The 11,424-nt window shown below is 43.3% G+C and overlaps 1 protein-coding gene across 2 annotated transcripts in view; it reads right to left on the bottom strand.

Annotated features, from left to right (window-relative positions):
- The window catches only part of SNX25 (sorting nexin 25), a 368,398-nt gene that overhangs the window by 185,382 nt on the left and 171,592 nt on the right, over positions 1–11,424 (bottom strand). The gene's annotated exons all lie outside the window — the stretch shown is intronic.

Raw genomic sequence — 11,424 nt, 5'->3', positions numbered from 1 at the left:
TTTCAAAATATTTCATACCCGAGATGTTTACTAAACCTTTATTACAGTGACTAGTAATATCGCACCCCTTGTTTGTACATAATTCAGTGTTTTTGGTTTGATTATATTATTGAATAAAATGTATTATTATTATTATGATTTTGTGTTTCAAACTTTCATACCCGGGATGTCTGCTAGACTCTTGTTTGGACAGATTTAAGCGAGTTATTCCTAAGAATTACAGGCCTAAAATATAAAGCATATTTTCATGCAAAAATGTAACACTTTTAGCACAAAAATTCTGACATAATCAGACCGCCAGGGAGGTTAATGTCTAAACCGCTGGAAATAAAAGTGAGTACACCCCTATGTGAAAATGTCCAAATTGGGCCCAATTAGCCATTTTCCCTCCTAGATGACATGTGACTCAGTGTTACAAGGTCTCAGGTGTGAATGGGGAGCAGGTGTGTAAAATTTGGTGCTCTCGCTCTCCCATACCGGTCACTGGAACTTTAACATGGCACCTCATGGCAAAGAACTCTCTGAGGATCTGAAAAAAAAAAAGAATCGTTGCTCTACATAAAGATGGCCTAGGCTATAAGAAGATTGCCAAGACCCTGAAACGGAGCTGCAGCATGGTAGCCAAGTCCATATAGCCGTTTAACAGGACAGGTTCCACTCAGAACAGGCCTCTCCATTGTCTACCATAAAAGTTGAGTGCTCAGCGTCATATCCAGAGGTTGTCTTTGGGAAATAGACCTACGAGTGCTACCAGCATTGCTGCAGAAGTTGAAGGGGTGGGGGGGGGTCAGCCTGTCAGTGCTCAGAGCCGCACACTGCGTCAAATTGGTCTGCATGGCTGTCGTCCCAGAAGGAACCCTCTTCTAAAGATAATGCACAAGAAAGCATGCAAACAGTTTGCTGAAGACAAGCAGACAAAGGACATGGATTACTGGAACCACGTCATGTGGTCTGATAAGACCAAGATAAACTTATTTGGTTCAGATGGCGTCAAGTGTGTGGCGGCAAGCAGTTGCGGAGCATAAAGACAAGTGTGTCTTGCCTACAGTCAAGCATTGTGGTGGGAGTGTCATGGGTCTGCATGAGTGCTGCAGGCACTGGGGAGCTACAGTTTATTGAGGGAACCATGAATGCCAACATGTACTGTGACATACTGAAGCATAGCATGATCCCCTCCCTTCAGAGACTGGGCCCACAGGCCAGTATTCCAACATAACCACCCCAAACACACTTCCATGATGACCACTGCCTTGCTAAAGAAGCTGAGGGTAAAGGTGATGTATTGGCCAAGCATGTCTCCAGACCTAAACCCTATTGAGCATCCTCAAATGAAAAGTGTTGGAGCGCAAGGTCTCTAACAGCCACCAAATCCATGATGTCATCATGGAGGAGTGGAAGAGGACTCCAGTGGCAACCTGTGAAGCTTTGGTGAATTACATGCCCAAGAGGGTTAAGGCAGTGCTGGGAAATAATAGTGGCCACACAAAACACTTTGGGCCCAATTTGGACATTTTCACTTAGGGGTGTACTCACTTTTGTTGCCAGCGGTTTAGACATTAATGGCTGTGTGTTGAGTTATTTTGAGGGGACAGCAAATTTACACTGTTATACAAGCTGTACACTCACTACTTTACATTGTCCAAAGTGTAATTTCTTCAGTGTTGTCACATGAAAATATATGTGTGTTTACATGTGTTTCTATGTATGCTTATTACATTTAATCCTGACCCCTTATTTCTGTACGAACAGAACTGTTTTATGGCTTGTTCATAATACCAGAAAGAAAAGGCCGATCCATGCTCAGATCGGTTTTCAGAAGAATTTGGCAGGCAGTGAATTGGCAATATGTTGCCTCCCCAACTCCTGTTTTAACCCCCTAAATGCATCATCCCTATGCTGTAACCTTGTTCGGTGCACACAGTTGCAGGGTGATTGCAGCACATCTGGGTGTATACTTCCAGCCACAGCATGTGTACACCCTCAGCTCCTTCCTTTGCAGCTAAAGGGGGAGTAGTTGGGGGTGGTAAATAAACAGCTACAGCGTGTGGTTTTACCGCCCATTAACCCCATATGTGAACAAGCCCTTGGTTCACATCAATGCAGTTGTGTGCAGAAAGGGCAAATTTATTTCAGTGGGCTGCCCCACACAAACACAGGGAAAGAATTCCCTTATCTTTTTTTTTTTTTTTTCTAATAGCGGTGCACCGAAAAATCAGCACGTTTTCCAATGCGTGGGGGTACCATTAAGAATGAATGACATACCTGTGTGTCTGGTAAAGAACAGTGTGTTTGTCTGCTATTTAGAAGGGTGTGCTATTTTGCGCGCATTCAGGGAATTACAGTAGTGTGTACCAAGCCTTTGATTGAGGTGCCTTGAGACCTAAAATAGTTTTTAAGGGCGCCGACTGGAAAAAGGTTGAGAAACATGCACTAGTCACCCCCATCCCAAAAAACCCTTACTGGACCTCACCATTCTTAACCTATGCCTCATCTTATTAATCTCCTTTTCCACAAAACTTCTTAAATGTGTGGTCTACAACTGACTGAGCGACAATCTGACCGAGAACAAACTTCTTGATTACCTTCAGTCAAGATTTTGCCCTCAACACTCCACAGAAACTGCTGTCCTTGAACTCACAATCTATTAATGGCTAAAACCAACGGACGCTATTCTGTACTCCTACTCCAAGACCTTTGTTGCCTTTGATATGGTGAACCACCCGCTCCTCAAAAAACTCCACTCCTAGGTTACACAGTTACGGTAGTCCAGTTGAAAAAAGACAAGTCCATCTAGTTTAACCAAAAAATAAATAAAAAATACAATCCCATATACACAATCCTATACCCACAGGTAATACAGAGAAAGGCAAAAAAAAAAAAAAACACACGTACATAAGTATTCACAGCCTTTGCTCAATACTTTATTGAAGCACCTTCGGCACCAATTACAGTCTCAAGTCTAAGTATGAGGCTACTTTTAGCAGTTTCTACCATTATTCTTTGCAGGACCTCTAAAGTGCAATCAGGTTGGATGGGGAGCGTCGGTGTAAAGCCATTTTCAGATCTCTTCAGAGATGTTCAATCAGGTTCAAGTCTGAGACACTCAAGGACATTCATAGGGTTGTCCCATAGCCACTCCTTTGTTATCTTGACTTGTGCTTGATGGTTATTGTCCTCTTGGAAGATGGACATTCGCCTCAGTCTGAAGTCCAGAACTCTCTGGAGCAGGTTTTTGTGAAGGATGTTTTTGTACATTGCTGTATTCAGCTTTCCCTCGATCCTGACTAGTCTACCAGTTCCTGCCGCTGAAAAAACATCCCCACAGCATGATACTGCCACCACCCTGCTTCACTGTTGGGATGATATTGTCCAGGTGCCTGGTTTACTCCAGATAGGACACTTGCCATTTAGGCTAATGACTTCAATCTCTGTTTCATCAGACCAGAGAATTTTGTTTTATCATGGTCTAAGAGTCCTTCAGGTGCCTTATGACAAACTCCAGGCGGGCAATGTGTCTTTTACTGGGGAGTGGCTTCCCTCTGGTCACCATCATACAGGCCTGATTGGTGAAGTGCTGAAGAGATTGTTGTTCTCCTCCTCCTCTCTCCACAGAGAAACGCTGAAGCTCTCTCAGAGTGACCACTGAGTCATCTCCCTTTTTCTGTACCCTTCCCCAGATCTGTGCCTTGATAAAATCCTGTCTCGGCGGTCTACAGACAATTCCTTGGACTTCATGGCTTGGTTTGTGCTCTGACCTGCACTGTTATTATTTTAGGTTCTTATATAGCGCTGTCTATTTACGTAGCGCTTTACATATACATTGCACATTCACATCAGTCCCTGCCCTCAAGGAGCTTACAACCTAAGGTCCCTAACTCACATTCATACATACATAGTAGGGCCAATTTTTTTATACAGGATCCAATTAACCTACCAGCATGTCTTTGGAGTGTGGGAGGAAACCCACGCAGGCACAGGGAGAACATGCAAACTCCAGGCAGGTAGCGTCATGGTTAGGATTCGAACCGGCGACCCTCTTGCTGCTAGGTGAAAGTGCTAACCACTACACCACTGTGCCGCCGACTGTAAGACCTTATATAGACAGGTGTGTGATATTCCAAATCATGTCCAGTCAACTGAATTTACCACAGGTAAACTCCAGTCAAGTTGTAGAAACATCCCAAGGATGATCAGTGGAAACAGAATGCACCTGAGCTCAATTTTGAGTTTCATGGCAAAGGCTGTGAATACTTATGTGCATGGGATTTTTTAATTTTTTATTTTAATAAACTTGCAAAGATTCCAAACAAACTTCTTTCACGTGCTCATTATGGGGTATGGTTTGTAGAATTTTGAGGACAATAATGAATTTAATCAATTTTGGAATAAGGCTGTAACATAGCAAAATGTGGAAAAAGGTAAACACTAAATATTTTCCAGATGCACTGTACACCTCCTCCCTGGGCCAGTTGATTGGCTCCCATGGCTTTCAATACCTTTTCTACGCCGATGACACCTAAATCTATCTCTCTACCCCCCAGCTCACTCCATCAGTCTCCTCCCGCATCTCTAATTTACTAACATACATATCATCCTGGATGTCACACCACTTCCTTAAACTCAATCTATCCAAAACAGAGCTCATAATATTTCCTTCCCCGCAGGCTTCTTCCCCTGATTTCTCTGTCAAAACCAATGGCACAACTATCAACCTTCCCCACACGCCAAGGTTCTAAGTGTAATCCTGAAAGAACTATCCATTTGGCAATGTAACAAAGGATGTGTCCCAAAAGCCGCACATCAATGCCAACCCGTTACTGGTGAGAGGAATGGCAGTCTTAGCCTGGGCTCCTGCCAGGCCATGCTCCCAATGAATTTCACTCCGCTCCTCAGATCATCCTTTCGGCCCCACATCCATTCACTGCCCACAGCTTGCTGCCTCAACCTCTGAAACATATCCAATGACTAATAAAGTATATATCTGGACACAAATTTTTCAAGCAGGATATCTCTGCGCTTGTTGGAGGAGTCAGTTCATTAACTGCTAAACTACAAACTGCTGCTACTTCACCAAATAACGATATATATTGGAAAACATTAATAAAAAGAATAGTAGCGCAAAAAGTCACTGGATGTGACTTTAGAAATGTAAAACAATAAAATCATACATAAAAAGGGTGTTACTAAAAACACTCTCATAAGGGTATAAAAGTCCTTTAAAGTCCATAGACCGTCCAGGAATGAGTGATGTTACTACTGGATCACCTTTTTTTGACCACCACCAAGTGTCACACCAAGGGGTCAGCAGAAATGGTAATTCACCAGATAAAGTGGCTCAGGTGTTCTCACACAAGAGCAAAATGAGCAGATATCCAAGATACAGATGATGGGTGTAGACAAACGACCTGGATATGTCACCGCTGCACACACTTAATCAGACCTCCTTTCCACAAATTCCACTCAGCATAGTGATCACATGCAAGGCAAAATAACCCCAATAGTGAAGTATTGTAAAACTCAGCTTTATTGAAAGATAGATTGCACTTACATTTGTAGGAAAAATCAGGCTTCTAAGTAGTAACAAAGCGGCCAGGAAAGGATCCACACTCCTGTAATCGCCCGGGTTGACTCAAAGCCAGCCCCGATACTTCCGGGTGGGCTCTCTTCCGTGCCACGTGATGTCAGATGCGTCGTCTGGTCACGCCCGACGCGTTTCGTCATTTCCGACTTCAACTGGGGGCGTGACCAGACGTCGCCATCCACCATCTATCTAAATACCTCCGCTGGAACGCACCGCGACCAATCGGCACAGCGGTGGGACGGCCGGAAGATAACCAGCGCTCACAACGGCGGAAGTAAACAAACACATCCCACTTCCGTGTATCCTCTGCATAGGGACAATCATCATGGCACCGCTGAGAAATTGAACAGCGCCAGAAATGTCCAACCTAATATACAGAGGACACAAAGATGCTCATATATAAATCAAGCTTGATAGTGACAATAAGCACAATTGAAGCATTCATTTAAGGGTCTCCCCTGTGCCGATCTTAGGTCTGCAGAGCATTGCCAGCCGCATAACACAGAACACAATATCAGCAATTGAGCACATAGCAAATAACATAAGAACATGCATAAAAACGAATCAGTATATGTTTATATGGAATGACCCATATCATATAAACCCCACATATACAAAGATAACACCCATATATAAAAAATATATATATAAAATATATTACTACAAAGTCACACCCATATAAAATTGTAGTAGAGCTAAATGAAAAATCACTAACACCAAACATTGGTAATAATGATGATAAGCCACAACCCAATAGTAAACTGGGGCTCACACACATAGAGGGTGACCCCAAAAAATAGTAAAAAGAATAAAAGAAAAGGATCTAGGCGAAAAGTCTCACGAATCACTAATAGCAATTCAGATCCAATTCTATGTTTAACCCCATCGGGGCGAGGGCCTGGGTGAGGAAAATCCATTTGGTCTCACGCTTGGACAATTTCCTCACCCAATTCGCACCCCGCCACGACGGGGTAACACGCTCAATCCCCCAAAAGTGAAGACTCCTTGGGTCCCTCTGATGAAACTTTCGGAAATGTGCGGACACATTGTGTTCTCGCAAACCTTTCAAGATGTTGGTGATGTGCTCACCTATTCTCACCTTTAAGGCCCGCTTAGTGCGGCCTATGTACACCAGCTTGCAGGGGCACATCAATCCATAGACCACATGTGTAGTATCACATGTGATCAAACTTTTTATCTTGAACGTTTTGTCAATTGCCAGAACTGTGAAGGATTCTCTTCTCCTGAAGTTGGTCGGTGTAAAAGAGCAGGCCCTACATCTGCCACAGGTGAAGAAACCCTTCATGTCTGGGAAAAAAAGAGACATTCGGGGGGTCCAATACCTTTTTGACGATCTGATCACCAAAATTCGGGGATCGTCGATAAATAAATGAAGGTTTAGCAGGAAGAACTGGACCTAAAGTTCTATCCATTTGTAAGATGGGCCAATGCTGTCTAAAGATCTCCTCTAGCTTTTTATAGTCATTGGAGAAATCTGACAGAAAGCTCCATTGTTTGAGATCATCATTAACATTTACAGGTTTCACTGAAGGCCTTAGAGGTCTGGGAGCATTCTTGATTTTTATAATCTCCCTATCCAGACAAGATTCATCATATCCCTTGGCAATGAACCTGTCCTTCAGGACCTCTGCTTGCTCCATATAGTCAGTGACAGAGGTACAGTTACGCCTGGCACGGACAAATTGGCATCTCGGAATATTCCTGAGCCAGTTCGGATGGTGTCCGCTCTGGATCGCCAAATAACTGTTGCTGTCCGTGGTCTTGAAAAAAACTTTAGTAGTGAGTCTCTCACCCTCTCTCTTGATTATAACATCTAAAAAGTTAATTTCGTTCAGACTATAATGGAAATCTAACTTGATATTGTTCCGATTGGAATTTAGGTGTTCCGTAAAGCCAATCAGGCCTTCCTCTGATCCCTGCCAGATGAAGACAATATCATCTATGAAGACAAACTTGTCCTCCCACTCCGACATTGGCAAACTTGTTCATGTCGGAGTGGGAGGACAAGTTTGTCTTCAATCAAGATCGGCAGGGGCCATTACTGTATAGGCGCTTCATAGATGATATTGTCTTCATCTGGCAGGGATCAGAGGAAGGCCTGATTGGCTTTACGGAACACCTAAATTCCAATCGGAACAATATCAAGTTAGATTTCCATTATAGTCTGAACGAAATTAACTTTTTAGATGTTATAATCAAGAGAGAGGGTGAGAGACTCACTACTAAAGTTTTTTTCAAGACCACGGACAGGAACAGTTATTTGGCGATCCAGAGCGGACACCATCCGAACTGGCTCAGGAATATTCCGAGAGGCCAATTTGTCCGTGTCAGGCGTAACTGTACCTCTGTCACTGACTATATGGAGCAAGCAGAGGTCCTGAAGGACAGGTTCATTGCCAAGGGATATGATGAATCTTGTCTGGATAGGGAGATTATCAAAATCAAGAATGCTCCCAGACCTCTAAGGCCTTCAGTGAAACCTGTAAATGTTAATGATGATCCCAAACAATGGAGCTTTCTGTCAGATTTCTCCAATGACTATAAAAAGCTAGAGGAGATCTTTAGACAGCATTGGCCCATCTTACAAATGGATAGAACTTTAGGTCCAGTTCTTCCTGCTAAACCTTCATTTATCGACGATCCCCGAATTTTGGTGATCAGATCGTCAAAAAGGTATAAGACCCCCCGAATGTCTCTTTTTTCCCCAGACATGAAGGGTTTCTTCACCTGTGGCAGATGTAGGGCCTGCTCTTTTACACCGACCAACTTCAGGAGAAGAGAATCCTTCACAGTTCCGGCAATTGACAAAACGTTCAAGATAAAAAGTTTGATCACATGTGATACTACACATGTGGTCTATGGATTGATGTGCCCCTGCAAGCTGGTGTACATAGGCCGCACTAAGCGGGCCTTAAAGAGGAGAATAGGTGAGCACATCACCAACATCTTGAAAGGTTTGCGAGAACACAATGTGTCCGCACATTTCCGAAAGTTTCATCAGAGGGACCCAAGGAGTCTTCACTTTTGGGGGATTGAGCGTGTTACCCCGTCGTGGCGGGGTGCGAATTGGGTGAGGGAATTGTCCAAGCGTGAGACCAAATGGATTTTCCTCACCCAGGCCCTCGCCCCGATGGGGTTAAACATAGAATTGGATCTGAAGTGCTATATTAGTGATTCGTGAGACTTTTCGCCTAGATCCTTTTCTTTTATTCTTTTTACTATTTTTTGGGGTCACCCTCTATGTGTGTGAGCCCCAGTTTACTATTGGGTTGTGGCTTATCATCATTATTACCAATGTTTGGTGTTAGTGATTTTTCATTTAGCTCTACTACAATTTTATATGGGTGTGACTTTGTAGTAATATATTTTATATATATATTTTTTATATATGGGTGTTATCTTTGTATATGTGGGGTTTATAGGATATGGGTCATTCCATATAAACATATACTGATTCGTTTTTATGCATGTTCTTATGTTATTTGCTATGTGCTCAATTGCTGATATTGTGTTCTGTGTGTTATGCGGCTGGCAATGCTCTGCAGACCTAAGATCGGCACAGGGGAGACCCTTAAATTAATGCTTCAATTGTGCTTATTGTCACTATCAAGCTTGATTTATATATGAGCATCTTTGTGTCCTCTGTATATTAGGTTGGACATTTCTGGCGCTGTTCAATTTCTCAGCGGTGCCATGATGATTGTCCCTATGCAGAGGATACACGGAAGTGGGATGTGTTTGTTTACTTCCGCCGTTGTGAGCGCTGGTTATCTTCCGGCCGTCCCACCGCTGTGCCGATTGGTCGCGGTGCGTTCCAGCGGAGGTATTTAGATGGTGGATGGCGACGTCTGGTCACGCCCCCAGTTGAAGTCGGAAATGACGAAATGCGTCGGGGCGTGACCAGACGACGCATCCGACATCACGTGGCATGGAAGAGAACCCACCCGGAAGTATCGGGGCTGGCGTGGAGTCAACCCGGGCGATTACAGGAGTGTGGATCCTTTCCTGGCCGCTTTGTTACTACTTAGAAGCCTGATTTTTCCTACAAATGTAAGTGCAATCTATCTTTCAATAAAGCTGAGTTTTACAATACTTCACTATTGGGGTTATTTTGCCTTGCATGTGATCACTATGCTGAGTGGAATTTGTGGAAAGGAGGTCTGATTAAGTGTGTGCAGCGGTGACATATCCAGGTCGTTTGTCTACACCCATCATCTGTATCTTGGATATCTGCTCATTTTGCTCTTGTGTGAGAACACCTGAGCCACTTTATCTGGTGAGTTGCCATTTCTGCTGACCCCTTGGTGTGACACTTGGTGGTGGTCAAAAAAAAAGGTGATCCAGTAGTAACATCACTCATTCCTGGACGGTCTATGGACTTTAAAGGACTTTTATACCCTTATGAGAGTGTTTTTAGTAACACCCTTTTTATGTATGATTTTATTGTTTTACATTTCTAAAGTCACATCCAGTGACTTTTTGCGCTACTATTCTTTTTATTTATATCCAATGACTAACCATTGACACAAAAAAGCTAATTCACTCCCTAGTCATCCCCCGCCTCGACTACTGTAACTCCCTCCTCATTGGGTTACCCTTATATAGTATATCCCCCCTTCAGTCTGTCATGAATGCTGCTGCCCGACTCATCTACCTTTCAAAAATCTGCTACAACTCTCTGCCTCTCAACAAATTAAATTCAAGATACTAACAACAAATTACCAAGCCATCTATAGCAGCCGCTAGTGATAATCACAAGAGAATCCAGCAGGCTGGTTGTGCCAAAGTTTATTGATCAACTTGGTACATTCCGCTTTTCCATTAATGGTTCGAATGCCAGTCGGTTCCTGCTGAAGTGGCTGAAGTTTGAACTGTGTATGGCCAGCCTTAGATTGTAAGCTCTAACGAGCAGGGCTCGCTGATTCTTACTGCATTAAATTGTATTGTAATTGTACTGTATGCCCTCATGTTGTAAAGCGATGCGTAAACTGTCAGCACTATATAAATCCTGTATAATACCAATAATAATTATTCGTTAAACCTTTAAGAGCTTTCTTAAAAGGAGAATTGTGGCCAAAGAATTGCTAGTCCCATTTCTCCTATGGATCACTTCATTCTGTACTCCTGTGACCTGCTGTCAGCTGACGTCACTCAGCCAGACCAGGCTCTGGAAAAGATCCCGACTTTAATGTTGAGATCCACCCAGATTAGAAGAAAGATGGATTTTTGTAAAATCTTACCGTAAAATCCTTTTCTCTTAGCTCATTGACAGACGTAGTCCTCGGTGATACAGCACCTTCGGGTTATGTTGCCTCCACAGGAGCAGGACTAGACAGGAAATTAAAAAGCTCTGGCCACACCCTAGGGGCAGTCCCAGAGGGTATATCCTCTCTCTCTCTGCCTCAGCAAATCAGTTATGTGAAAAAGCAGTCTTTAGAGATTTTAACCCAACCCAACTCAAAAAACAGAGGGGCGGGGACTACGTCTGTCAATGAGCTAAGAGAAAAGGATTTTACGGTAAGATTTTACAAAAATCCATTTTTCTCTAGCGCTCATTGACAGACGTAGTCCTCGGTGATACAGCACCTTCGGGACGTCCCAGAGCAGTATCACAAATGAGAGGTGGGAAAATGAAAATCAAATCCCAATCTAGAAGGCCCAACCGGTGCCAACTAGAAGTTTACAATGCTCATCCTTAATGAGACTCAACAAAAAAGAGAAAACATTTTTTTTTTTTTTTTTTCAAACAGAAAAAACCCTCGAGGTAGACCACCGGTCTCCTCAAATTGCGGCCTGCAAAACCTTGCGGCCAAATGAGGCAT

Source organism: Pelophylax lessonae, assembly GCF_965119305.1.
Source record: "Pelophylax lessonae genome assembly, chromosome: 1".
In the NCBI taxonomy this organism is placed as follows: domain Eukaryota; kingdom Metazoa; phylum Chordata; class Amphibia; order Anura; family Ranidae; genus Pelophylax; species Pelophylax lessonae.
The sequence above is the reverse complement of the archived record's forward strand: the minus strand, read 5'-3'. Positions and strand labels throughout refer to the sequence as shown.